Genomic DNA, 12,637 nt, shown 5'->3' with positions numbered 1-12,637 from the left:
AAAACGACTCTCTCTCTCCCAGCTTCCTTTAACCCCTGTCTCTGTGTAATGTTGCCTTCGTTTCTGCATTTCTGTCCAGTGGCCAAGACGTCGCTTTGCATCGGTGTGGGCGGCGGCCTTATGGAGCAGGAACCTGATATCTGGAAATGAGGAGAATGCATACATGTGGCCTTCGTAGCGTGCAGGGCTTCACAAAGACAAGGCTCCCTGTGGCTCAGCAGGTTTGGAAAATCTGGCTCGAAACCTGCACGACTGCCAGGACCGTGGGAGTCCGCCGGAGTTACAAACGTATGGACTCTGTTTAAATCAGCGTAGATAAAAACTTCAACCCAAAGTCAATGAGAACCCCTGAACAGGTCTCACATGTCGTATATCACGGCTGCATTTTGCAACTTGTTCTTCATGTTATCAGGCCACTTGGTTGAGTAATATGATGATTTATTCCTGTGTTTTCATTTTGCATAACTCACTCCGATAGGAAGAGTCGGCTGAAAGCCTGAAATCTAAATGTGAAGCTGCATGTTGTATATGTGAGTCGCTTTTTGCTGATGTTTTTCCTTTCACATGATTGACTTTACTTGGCATAATGCTGGCCATTGAAAGGGCCCCGTGGTGTGAGCTCAGCCAATCTGGAATTTCACCCAAGTGTGAAATGGAAATTCTTGTCCTGCCTCCTGAGGCCACGAGCATTTTGCTCAGACAAAATGACACTTGTGGGGGGGCGTCCCGGCTCAGCGACAGCTCATAAAATCCACCTTAATATACAACGCTTCTTAGGCGTTTAACCCGAGACAAATCAGCTGTGATTTGTTGTATGAAGCTGTTCACCAGGTTCCTTTCTCCTCAGCAGGTAGAGCTTTGGAAAAGCTGTGGTGATGATCAGAAAAAAAACCTGTGGAAACTTGCCTGACTTCTTGCACTTGGCTCTCAAAGAAATGCGGCGGTGATCCAGCACCACAATGAGAAACTCCCTGCGGATGAGTAACAGTGAAGAGCTTCTCTGTGTTATTCTGATGGTAAAGGTTAGTGTGTTTGGATGTTTGGATTCAACAGGTCTCATTCACAAACATTAGTTTCACTTATTCTAAATCTACATCTCCATTTCTGCGAGGTTTGGTCGAATGTTCTGAGCCAGATTCACCAAACTCCCTTCACTGTGTCGTAAATCACAGATAAATGATAACTTTCATTCACAAATTCATTCAGTCATAAATTTATGACTTCAAGAAATCAGCAGAAGAAAACATGATGAATTCAGCCGTGACTGAGTAAATCCATCTCTGAGTAAACTGGGAAACAATGAATCACCGTTTTTTTTTAATTGATTGGGGTTGCTATCTGAATATCTATATCTATATCTATCTATGTATATGTATAAGTTCAGTTCAGCTGTGTTGTGTTGTTTTGTGTTGTGTTGTGTTGTGTTGTGTTGTGTTTAACGTGGCGGCCTGACCCAGAACATTATCTTCTATCAGTAGTAAACAGAGGAGCAGCTCTCAGAGGGGACGAGGCCGTGTGCTGCGAAATGATAAAAAAAACAAAAACAAGCAAACACACATCCAGACAAACACATACACACAAACACACAAACACTACCTGCCAAAACCTTTACAGCATTTTTTACACTCAGAAATCTTCTTGTTGAAATGAATGTAATCTAAATGGGGGAGATTCTGGTGTTCGTACAGAGGGACACACACACACACACACACTTTGCTGACCTGTCAGGGACCAGAACATGGGTTTGACCTTTGACCCTGGGTGGTTGCCTGTGTTGAAGGCGGTGGAGTGTTGCAGCATCAGTGTGTTATGTCAGATTGGACACGTGGGGCTTGTAGATCACTGTGGAGCCTGGACGAACTCTGCAGAGTTTGACCTTAAAGTGTGGACTGAAGTGAGACTTACACTGTGTCTTTGGTCTCTGTGTGTGTGCGTGTGTGTGTGTGTGCGTGCGTGTGTGTGCGTGTGTGTGTGTGTTGATGCCTCTGCAGATTTTTGTTGATTAGAACGACTCTGATCTGAATCTGCTGATTATTGCTGGTGTTTTATGATTTTACACAAAGTGCATTTACTTTCAGTGCTGGATGAAAATGTTTGCACTTCAGTGTTTTCATTTCATGCCACTTCCACAGATCTAACTGTTCAGTGTGACAGATCATCCACTGTGTCTCCAGCAAGTTTTCCACTTCATTTTAAAAGCTCACTAATTTCAGAGCTCTGCTCATTTCTTTTACATTGTGGACAAATATCTGAGACGGATTAATCACAGCAATAAACACCCAAACTGATTCTGTTCTGTGACCGCACTGAAGGACAACGTGAGCCTTGTTCGACATCGTGCCCATGATCACTGAAAGTCCTCGTGGGTTTTGCAGTTTTAAGCAGCAGCCGTTAAACTTTTGTGCAAATTAGTGAACATAAAAATTAGAAAACGAGACGGATTTCTGACCAATCACAGCAGCTCCCTGGTTTGAAAAAGGAGCCATCGTTTCCACTCTAAATCATAAAACCATGTCTTATTGAACTTTATGTAAACTACTCTGGAAAGTTTAACTGTTCACAATTCACAGCTCCGAAACTGAGAGGAGTCACAAAAAAGCAGCACAGCCCAATAACAAAATCCATACCAGCACGAAGCAGTTAAAACGTCTGCAGCAGCGTCTGTAACTCTGCCTGTGATTTATGGAACGAGCTGTCAGATCCGTCTAATGGTTGTTTCTAAACCAATATTTTTCCTCTGTGTGCAGAGACAATACGTTACACCAGACCCAAAGAAGAAGAACTGAGGGGTTTAATTCTGGACTGAGTCAGAAAGCTTATGGGCTGAGGCCATTTAAAGCATCACAAGATAAATTTGAGGGTCTGCGAAATGATTGATGGAAGAAGATAGAAGAAAAAAAGATTTGTATTTTGGATTTGGATCTCGCTGGGATGTTTACACCACGCTGAAATGCTGGGCTTTTATAAACGTATGTTTATTAAAGTGGAAATACTCAATAACTGTACTTAAAAGTTTTACTGTGAAATGAAAACAAACAGATCCAAACAAACAAACAGGGTCTCAGCAACGTTCTGACTTACAACACAGTAAATTACCATTTCATTGAAATGACACTGCTCAGTCCCTCAGACTCTTTAATTTGATTCCTCAGCATCAACACAGAAATAATGATCTCCAGTTTCAAACAATAACTGAGGTCAACTGTGCATCTGAGAGAGACATGAGCACCCCCCGCCCCCCCTGTCCACCCCGTCCACCCCGCCCCCCCCCTGTCCCCCCTGCTGTGTGCAATAACAGAAAAACTCCATGTCTGGGGATGGTGAATAGAAAGCTTATTTTCAGGACCTTTACTGCATTCTTGCTTTATTAGGCATCACAGAGCAGCTAAATGTGACAGGGAACATGTTGGAGAGTGGACTGGGCCTCTCAGTGGTTGTGAACAGTTTAAAAAAAAAAAAAAGCATAATGTGCCAAGTGTGTGTGTCTCGGCTCAGGAAGCCCTAAACCGAACACCTGACACATTAAAATGATTCTCACATCATTTTTACAGACTCTTAATTTGAAATCCTATCCGATGTATTGAGGTGAATGAGGTTTTGTTTTTGTCTGAAAATAAAAATATCACAGTCAGCTTCTTGCATTGATTCAGGAGAACTTAGACTTTGGATCCCGACCTTCAGACCTCACCCACTTAAAGGTTTTGAGGTCTTAGGATCCTCTGATTGATCCAAGACTAGTACGCTACAGCTGTTGAAGTTTGAGGGCCACTTCACCCTCCACCCGTCTCTTCTGATTTAAGGAGAATCAGTCATCCAGCGATAAGTGTGGAGAAAGCCTCCACTGCAGCTTGGATAGCGGTGACTCCTCAGGGAGCCCTGATTGAGCCGTGAAGGGCTCGGGATCAGTATCTGTGTCACATACGTTTGTGACACAGTGTCACAGATCAACGAGCTCCGTCACGCCAGGTTCCAGGAGCGTCGCCTGCAGAGGGCGCTCTCCCGTGATCGCTTAAGCTTTTCTTTTCAGACTAAATACACTCGGATTACTTTGATCACCTCTTGAGGTGTTGTCGTTTTGTTCCAGGAAAATCACCAGAACGAATCTCTGTGCATCCACATTAACTGTATGTGTGAAAGATCTGTTCATACATGCACAGTACGCCCGACCAGGACCAGCTGACGGACCAGTTGAGCTGATTAAACCAGTAAAGGAGTGGGTAGCTTTCTTCTACTCACGCTCCTGAGAGGCCTGATACAAAAACACCTTTATGTATTCTGATATAAGAAAGACAGTCTGTCTTCACACCCACTTAAACCAACTGAAACATATTCTTTTCACTGCAGCGGCCGTGAAACAATGGAAAGGTTTCCTTCCAAAAATCGGATTCTTCTGACATTTGCAGAAAAACTCACTCCTACTCTTCAGTGTCTTATCTTCCCCATTAATGTAAAAGGACATTTTACTGCTGCGATCACTTTACCTGCAGACACAGATGGTTTTCAGCCGAGAATCATCTGCTTCTTAAATCCTGCCTAATTCTAGTTTCTCTCACAACACATGGTACTTTGAATAAAACCCACAATTTACTGTTCATTTTTTTAAACACTCAGATTATTACACACTGAGGTTTAGCTCGTGGAGCCTGAGTCTGTCAACCAGGGCCGACATCCAGAGGGTGGAGAGTTATCCATCACCAATCTGCCAGTGCTGGGTGGTGACACTTATTATAATATCTGAAAAAAATAGTTCCACATATGCTAATTTGCTTTGTTTCAGAGAACTAGTTACCATTCAAACATATCTCCTCCTTTTATATTTGATCATTCATGTATCAAACTCTTTTTCCTTTGATTTGCTTTTGTCAGTACATGAAAAAAAGGCCGTTTGTTATATAAGAGAAACTTGAGGAAATGATGACACAAACTCTGGACATCAGCCCTGAGCTTCCCCTGATGATTTCCCCTGAAATGAGCAACAGGAATCGAGCTCTGTTTGACTATTTGAGAATAACAATCCAACGCTGCTGGTTCAGCATGAGAAAACGATTTGGTCGGAGGCTTGAGTAACTGTATTTACTGCACTGAAAGTAAATCCAAGATCTTCAGACGCTGAGCGATTCCTGACATCTTTTGGTCACCAGCTGGATTTTTCCTGGAAGCTCAGTGACAGTGTAGAGGAAGAGCGCGTCAAAACGCCAAAGGTCAAAACACTGAGAAAGTCTGTTCAGTTCAGAAAGAACAGATTATGGATCTGATAAGAAATGAACTGTAGAGTTTGGTTGTCATGGATGAATCCATGAGATTCCTGTTCAGTTTTCTGATTGAATCTTGGAATGTTTCTTCCAAAGGCATGAACTTTGATTCTTTCTTGAAAGTAAAAGCATCTTCATTAAGATAAATAAAAAAAAAAACATAATATTTTAAATATTTGCTGCTCATATTAAACATCCAGACTGTGACCTGAAAGGGGACATTAAACCACAGCAGCTCTGAAATTTACTGCTATAAAGTTTCTCTGGGAATGATGCATCGGTAACCTGACAGGCACGTTTCCTACAGAAACACTGCGTGCACTCGATCCAATATCTCATTCTCTCGATTTAACGAACACTCTTTATTTTGATCTTGTACTGAAAATGCAGATACACTTGGGGTTTTGGCTGTTAAACACAACCTGTTATCTTTGCGATTGCTTAAATCTATTTTACAGGACTGTTAGCACGTTGATGATAGTGCAGATGTGATCCAGCTCATGAAAACAGGTTCTTTGTTGCCTGCTTAAAAATTTCTGGCTGATTGAATCTCAATTCATACTGAATCTACAGGAGGAGAGGAGGCAGAATATGGAAAAATGTGTAATATGATGTTAAAATTAAAAACACAAATTATGAAATCTTTCTAATCCTTCTGTTGAGTTGCTCCAGATTCAGTGCAGGTTCTCATTATTCATCAGTATGAACGTTTCACAGCAACAAACTCATAAATGTTCTCTGAGTTTCATTTTCACTTTCTGGGAAATGAAGAAACTCCCCAGAACGGGGGCTCTTCACAGATTCAGAGATCGTCCTCTGGGCCGAAGCTGCTCCATCGCCTCCAGAAATGTTTCTGGAAAGAATTTTGATGTGTCGCTGTGCTGCAGTTAATCAGTCACAGTTCACATCTGTAGCCCTGGATTACTGCCTTCAATTGACACTTAATGTTATTTGTTAGCAAATGAGAATCTTTATGATGATTTCCTTTGCCAGAGCTAAACACATTAAATGATCCTGTCTTGTAAAAAAAAAAAAAAAAAAAAAGCCGTCATGTGGAGCAGCAGCACTGGATTCGATCCTGCTGTGGATTTTTCTGTCAGTTCATCATTTCTCTGGAGGGTTCATGGACCTGCAGGTCACAGACCTGGGGCAAGAGCCGCTCTCTGTGTCTGTGCTCGCATGTGTGAGGGTAAAGTGGTTGTTGGATGATGTCATGTGACTAATTGGAAGCAGCATAGGTGTGTGTGTATGTGTGTGTGTGTGTGTGTGTGTGTGTGTGTGTTTAAGGATAATAAATGGCTTGGAAGGCATCAGGGAATAGAGCTGCTTTGTTGACAGGATGGGGTTGTTGCTATAAATCACAGAGGCTGTAAAGATGCACACAGCACACGCAACACACACACGCAACACACACACACAACACACACACGCACGCACGAAGTAACCACCTAAGATCAGTGCATGCAGCACACCTCTTCAAGACATGATGATTCACCGACCAGCTGTTTCACTGACTGCAGACAGAGACACACACACACACACAGTTTAAACACACGGTTAGATTGCAGTATTCTGGACTTTTCATACACACACTCAGGTTAAAGGATCAGTTCGCCCCAAACTACAAACTCTATTTCTCCACTTCTTTACTGTTTCTTTGGTTGAAAGGAATCCCAGTGCTAACTTTTGCTAACTTCTCAGTTAGCTACCTTTCCAGTTAGCATGGTGAAGCTGCATCAGTGTGAAATTCATCATCTGCCTGAGTGAGACTGTTCTCCTGTAAAAAAACACGACCCACAGTTTGTCTGTGAGAGCAGCTTATTACGACCGATAGTGACGATTTATCGCCATGCGCCCTCTAGTGGCTGTAGTACTTATGACGGGAGCAAAGGAGGAAGGTAGACGACGTAGTTAAAGAACATCAAAGCCCATTTGAGGAGGAGGAGGCTGAGCGTTGCACAGCTTTAATCACATTTATTATTGTAACCATGACAACAGAGGTCCTCTGCCCTTAAGGACGTATTTATTCATGAACTTCAGTAGCTTCCTGTTACAAAAATTAAAACTTTTCTCTTTGTTTTTACTAAACAGGGCAAACAGACATGTTTTCCACCTTCCTGCCTTTAAACTGTCAGCTACAGTTAGTTTTGTCTAACAGAAATCCCTTCGTGGTCACATTAAAACACAGTGTATGGCCTATAAGAGAGTCTTCTCAGCCGGTTTGTTTTCAGTTATTATGTTAATGTGTCTGATTTATTGACAAATGGCAAAACACAAAGCAGCACTAATCAAACCTCAGAGACGACTTCATACCTGACCTGCAAATCTGTTCTGCAAAACTCTCACACGTCAGTTCAGTTCAGTTCAGTTCAGTTAAATCCAGCAGGACACAATGAAGAGGCTGGATGGAGAACAGTTTGTAGTGTTTACAATACAAAACATCCAGTGAAATGACTTTTGACTGAGTTTTATGAGACTTATCCCAGCATGCCATACCTCCTTTCAAAAGCACTTAAACACCTCATTAAAGAGCAAAGGATACCTCCTCTGTGTTGTCTCAAAACACACACACACACACACACACACACACCAACAGTCAGCGTGTCACAGTGACAATAAAACCATGAACACTACAATACTAAACATCCGCACGCTTCATTAGACCACAAAGACAAATGCCATAACCCTCATGATGGTCACAGTCATTTATAATGTGCTGGCATCTCCATCACTAATCAAACCATTGTTGAGAAGTCTGAACCAATTAGTGTGAAACCAGTGCACGTGGAACAGATTTAAACTTCGCAGGCAGCTCCACCAGCTTTCTTAGCGTCCAGAGTGTCGCGACCCACGCACACACGCTCTGCTCAGCGAAAAGAGCTCGCGTTTAATTCAGCCACAATTGAACCAGTGACCTCCTGCTGAGGCCATAATGACCCATGTAGCGAAAGCCCCAGCAGAACCACGAACTCAGGGAACCTTGAACTGCAGCGGGAACTGAAAAATCGATGGTGGGAGGGAAAATACAGAGGCAGAAAGAAACTGAAGAGATGCAGCTAGGGAGAAGAAAGAGGAGGTGGAGTGAGAGGGGGACAGAGAGAGAGAGAGAGGAAGGAAGGAAGGGGCAGAGTGAGGGTGAGCGAGCAGCAGATCCTGACCCGGCTTGTTGTGTTGATGTTTTCTCTGGCAGCTCGTCAGTTTGAGCTGCACTCACTCAGGGGGTTCATGAGAAACCGACGCTCATCTCGCTCTGACAGAAAAACTGAAAGCCGAGGAGGGGGCAAAAGATGGAGGGGAGGAGAGGAGAGGATGGGGGGAGACAGGACAGGGAAGGACACAGAGGAGAATTTCTTAGACGTGTTTTAAACAGGGTTTTTACATAGAGCGGGACAAAGACATCAGATAGTGAATCCCTGACAGCTGTGCAGTGGGATAAAATGAAAGAAGACTCATATTGATGTGACCACGAATCTAAAGTGATTAAATCCCAAGTTAAATGTGATTAAATCTGAAACTGAAACTAAAAGAAAAAATGTCTGAAAGTCTGTTTCTGCAGCTGAACGTCCAAACGATCCCACGTGGGAAAAAACCTTCAGGATGCAGGGTCATATATCACTGACACACTCAGGCTGAGAGGGCTGAGGGGACTCAGGGGACTCAGGGGGCTCAGGGGGGTCTGATCCCTGACCAGTTGCTTGTAAATGTGGGTTTTGGAGTAATCATTTTTTAGCGGTGCATGTCGACTCATTCTCAGATTTCCAAAACAGACTTCTCCAAACAATGGAGGCAAACCAGAAACAAGTGGTTTCTTGTGGGAACGAAGTTGTGATGAGTGAGTGTTGGAGAGAGAAGGCAAAGTATTAGAAAAAAGAAGACGATAAAACAAAGAAAGAAGTGACAAGAAGGCAAATAAACATAGAAATCTGTGCTGTTGGACCACCCCACATACAGCTCTGCTGCGAGTCCAGAGCCAGCGGTTCCTCCCTCTGCCCTGCAGTGCAGCGTTTCCCCTCCGCTCATCATCCCCTCATCCACCCTTCAATACACATCATACACCTGCCCCTTCTCTTCAGACCCTCTGCCTGCTGCTTTACTCTCTCTGTGTGTGTTGCTTGCTCTGACTGTCTGCCTGTTGACAGCACCTGCTCCGACAGACGCTCAGCAGATCAGGACAGTTATGTTGCTACGGAAACAGAATGACTGACACTGTGGCTCAGACCAACCGCATCCAGCTGCTCCGCCTGTGAACCGAGCCGCTGGTAAACCAGGACAACCAGCATCCCTGTCCTGTCCTGCTCTGTCCCGTGTCCGTCTGTGTGCTCGTGTACCAGTGGACCTCCCAGGCTTTACACAGCGGAGCGATGAGCCAACAGGGGGAGTTCCACTTCTGGTCATTCTGTGAGTCATGCTACAATCATGCCTAAAGCTCACGCTCACCTGTGTCTGGAAACTCAACTCAAACTGCATTTTCTTCCACACTCAGCAGCTCGTCAAGCAAACATCAACCAGCCAACATCACCAGATAAACAGTCTGCTCCTAAACTACTTTTCAGTTCGGCTGCAGTGAGAAATGCAGCTCACACAGGCAGAGGAATGTTTTCTTACTCTGGGAAAAAGCCACTGAATTACTTTCAAAATATAAAAATCACTTACGATTAAATTGTTTCCCTGAAACAGCTTTCAGGAAGAATCTCCCTCCTTTTCTCTGCTCGTATCATAACAACGAGAAAAGAGTTGTAAAGAGTTTAATAAAGGTTTGAGCTGATGTACAAACAAACAAAAGCTCATCAACCAAAAAACTCACATGTCCAAACCCAGCAAGCCAATTTATCTCAGAACAGGTATCGTTCCCACTGAGGGACTGTGACCGAGACATTAAATCTTCTCTGTTCTCTCTGTCACATTAAACTCACCTGACTCGATGAAGAACCAGTTATTCCCAACTGTCACTCCAAGTCCACCACACCAAACTGCCTCAGCGGACGAGTCATATCCAACAGTGCTGGGGAGCGCCTTCGCTTTCTGTGTGTGTGTGTGTGTGTGTGTGTGTGTGTGTGTGTGTGTGTCAGTGGGCTTGGCAGCTGTCTGCTCCGTCCTGATAGCGTTCGGTCTCGCAGCAGCAGCAGCAGCAGCAGCAGTGGAGCTCGAGAGGGTTTCACAGCGACATCAGAGAGACTGAGAAGACACCAGTGGACTCAGTGTCCCCCCCCCTCCACATGCTTTTTTTCTTCTCCTTTTCTTTCTCAGCTCTCCTCACTCCTCCTCTCCTCTGCTCTCTCTCCCCCTCAGCGTCTTCTCCACTCCCTTCTTTGTGCTTCTCTCCTCCTCTTTCAGCTCTTCCCACTCTGACAATCTGCTCTTTTCCTTTTGTCAGCTTCAGTTAATTCAGCCTTTTCCCTCGTCTTCGTCTCCTCCTGCGTCCTTTTGTTTTTTTTTTAGTTTTTAACACTCCTGTCTGCTCTGTCCAATCTCCTCTTTCTCTCTCCGTCCTTCAGCACTTGTCATCCTCAGTTTCTTGTCTGTGACTCTAACTCTTTCTCTTCACGCGTCTCCTCCTGCTTCTTTTTTTTCAGTCCTGAAGATGCTTCATGGCTTCTCCTCTGATCTGTCATTTTCCTTCTTTCCTTTCCATGTGACTCTTCTTGGTCCCTGCCAAATCTCCCCCCTTTCCTTTTTCCCCTCTCCCTACTCAAAACCCTCTCTTTCTCTCTGCTCTCCCTCGGGGACACTCTCTGTTTCTCTCCCCCTTTCCTCTCTTTCCCAACAACTGTCATCCAGTCTTCTCAAGGTCCCATCTCCTCTTTACTCTCCACTCCTTCCCTTCTTTCTCTTTTAATGCTGATCAGTTGTAGAAAATGTTTCAGAAGCCCTCCTCCTCCTCCTCCTCCTCCTCCTCCTCCTCCCTTCCTTTCCTTCTCTCTCTTTCTTCCCCTTCCCCCCTCTCCACTTGGTGAGTATCATGTTTGGTTTTAAACTAAAGAACTTGGCTCCAGCTCAGACCACATACATCAGTAACTCAGCTGCTTTATGTCCTGACTGATGGTCATGCATGTGTGAAAACATACAGTGCGCACTGAACACAGGCTCATCACGTCTACATGTTTGGATCTACACGGAAAACTTTCTACATAAGAGACGGACTAAATATCTGTGAAACACAAAGGTTTATATGTGTAAACATGTAAGAAAAAGTCAGTTTGATTTAATATGTTTTTCAGTAAATAACAGGGAAACAACAATATCCTGTCCTGTCATCTGTCAGTTACCCAACAAGAAGCCGCAGTTTAATGGGAAACAAACAGTCCCGTTAAAATCTGTTGGGTGTCACTCAAACATGTGATGTTCAGACATTTGCTGAAATGACTCGTTGTTTTTTTAATGTAAAGATTTTAAATGCCTTGTGGGTGAAAGGTGCTGATACAAATAAATACTTACCTTCATGGTAAATGCTGCGATGATGTGGTAAGTTTGTGTGTTTTCCAGTGTTTTAGAAAGCACGCCTGTCTCACTCTGTCTTTGTTGTAATGTCTTTGTTTTGCTGTTATTATCGTGGCCACATCAGAGCTTCACAGAAACATCACACAGAAATCCACAGCTTGTGAACACGAAGTGCCGAGCTGTTGCTTTCCCATGCCGCCGTGTGAAAAGCCTTGTACGCATCGACCGAAGCTGTCGTGTTTGTGAAATTCTCCAGATCGGCCTGCTGGGACGAACTGTGAAGTGGGGACGCTGACACCAGTGGGATCACTGACTCTGACGACGGACGAGCCGCCCCGTCATGAACTGAACTTATGTTTCCGGTCACTTTTCTTTGTTGTTTGATGTTTTGTTTTGTTCACATCCTTTGAGGAAATTGGAGGAAATGAGTACTTTATTTGCAAAGTTGCATGTGACATGTCTGCCTGTACATGTACATGTACATGCATTACATGGCATTACATCCATGCTTTTAATACACGAGCTTCAGGCCCGTCAAGTTCTTCCACAGGAAACTGGGTGAGGAGACACCTTTGGCCTAACTCTTGCATTCGGTATCTCATCTCTCTCTCATTTCTCATCGCTGTCACTGAATTAGTTTTGTTTCACAGTTTCACAACTGCCTCCAGGAAAAGAACCTCGGAGACCAGCTGCTGTCGTCTCATCTTACGTGATTATCTTTGGCCATCGTTTCTGTCAGATATTAAAACATCACACTCTCTTGTCATGATTACTGAAATCTTGGAGCAAGGCAACACTGCCGCAGCAAAGTCATCAGACATGTAGGTTGCCTGTTTAACAGCCGAGTGTTTAATGCAACAGACAAACAAACTCGTGTGTGTGGTTCACTATGATTGTGTTTGGTTATTGTTTGTCCTCTGACTTTTATCCAACACATTTTATTATTG

At 43.9% G+C, this 12,637-nt stretch overlaps 1 protein-coding gene across 3 annotated transcripts in view; it reads right to left on the bottom strand.

Moving 5' to 3' along the window:
* Positions 1 to 10,924, bottom strand: part of ripor3 (RIPOR family member 3) — a 41,029-nt gene extending 30,105 nt beyond the window's left edge. For all 3 annotated transcript variants that reach the window (XM_041033010.1, XM_041033012.1, XM_041033011.1), the window contains exon 1: positions 10,166 to 10,924. The gene's annotated coding sequence lies outside the window, so the exon portion shown is untranslated. The remainder of the gene's footprint in view (positions 1 to 10,165) is intronic.
* Positions 10,925 to 12,637: the final 1,713 nt, after the last annotated feature.

Source organism: Toxotes jaculatrix, chromosome 3 (assembly GCF_017976425.1).
Source record: "Toxotes jaculatrix isolate fToxJac2 chromosome 3, fToxJac2.pri, whole genome shotgun sequence".
Taxonomy (NCBI): Eukaryota; Metazoa; Chordata; class Actinopteri; family Toxotidae; genus Toxotes; species Toxotes jaculatrix.
Note: the sequence above shows the minus strand (reverse complement) of the source record. Positions and strands in the feature narration are given on the sequence as shown.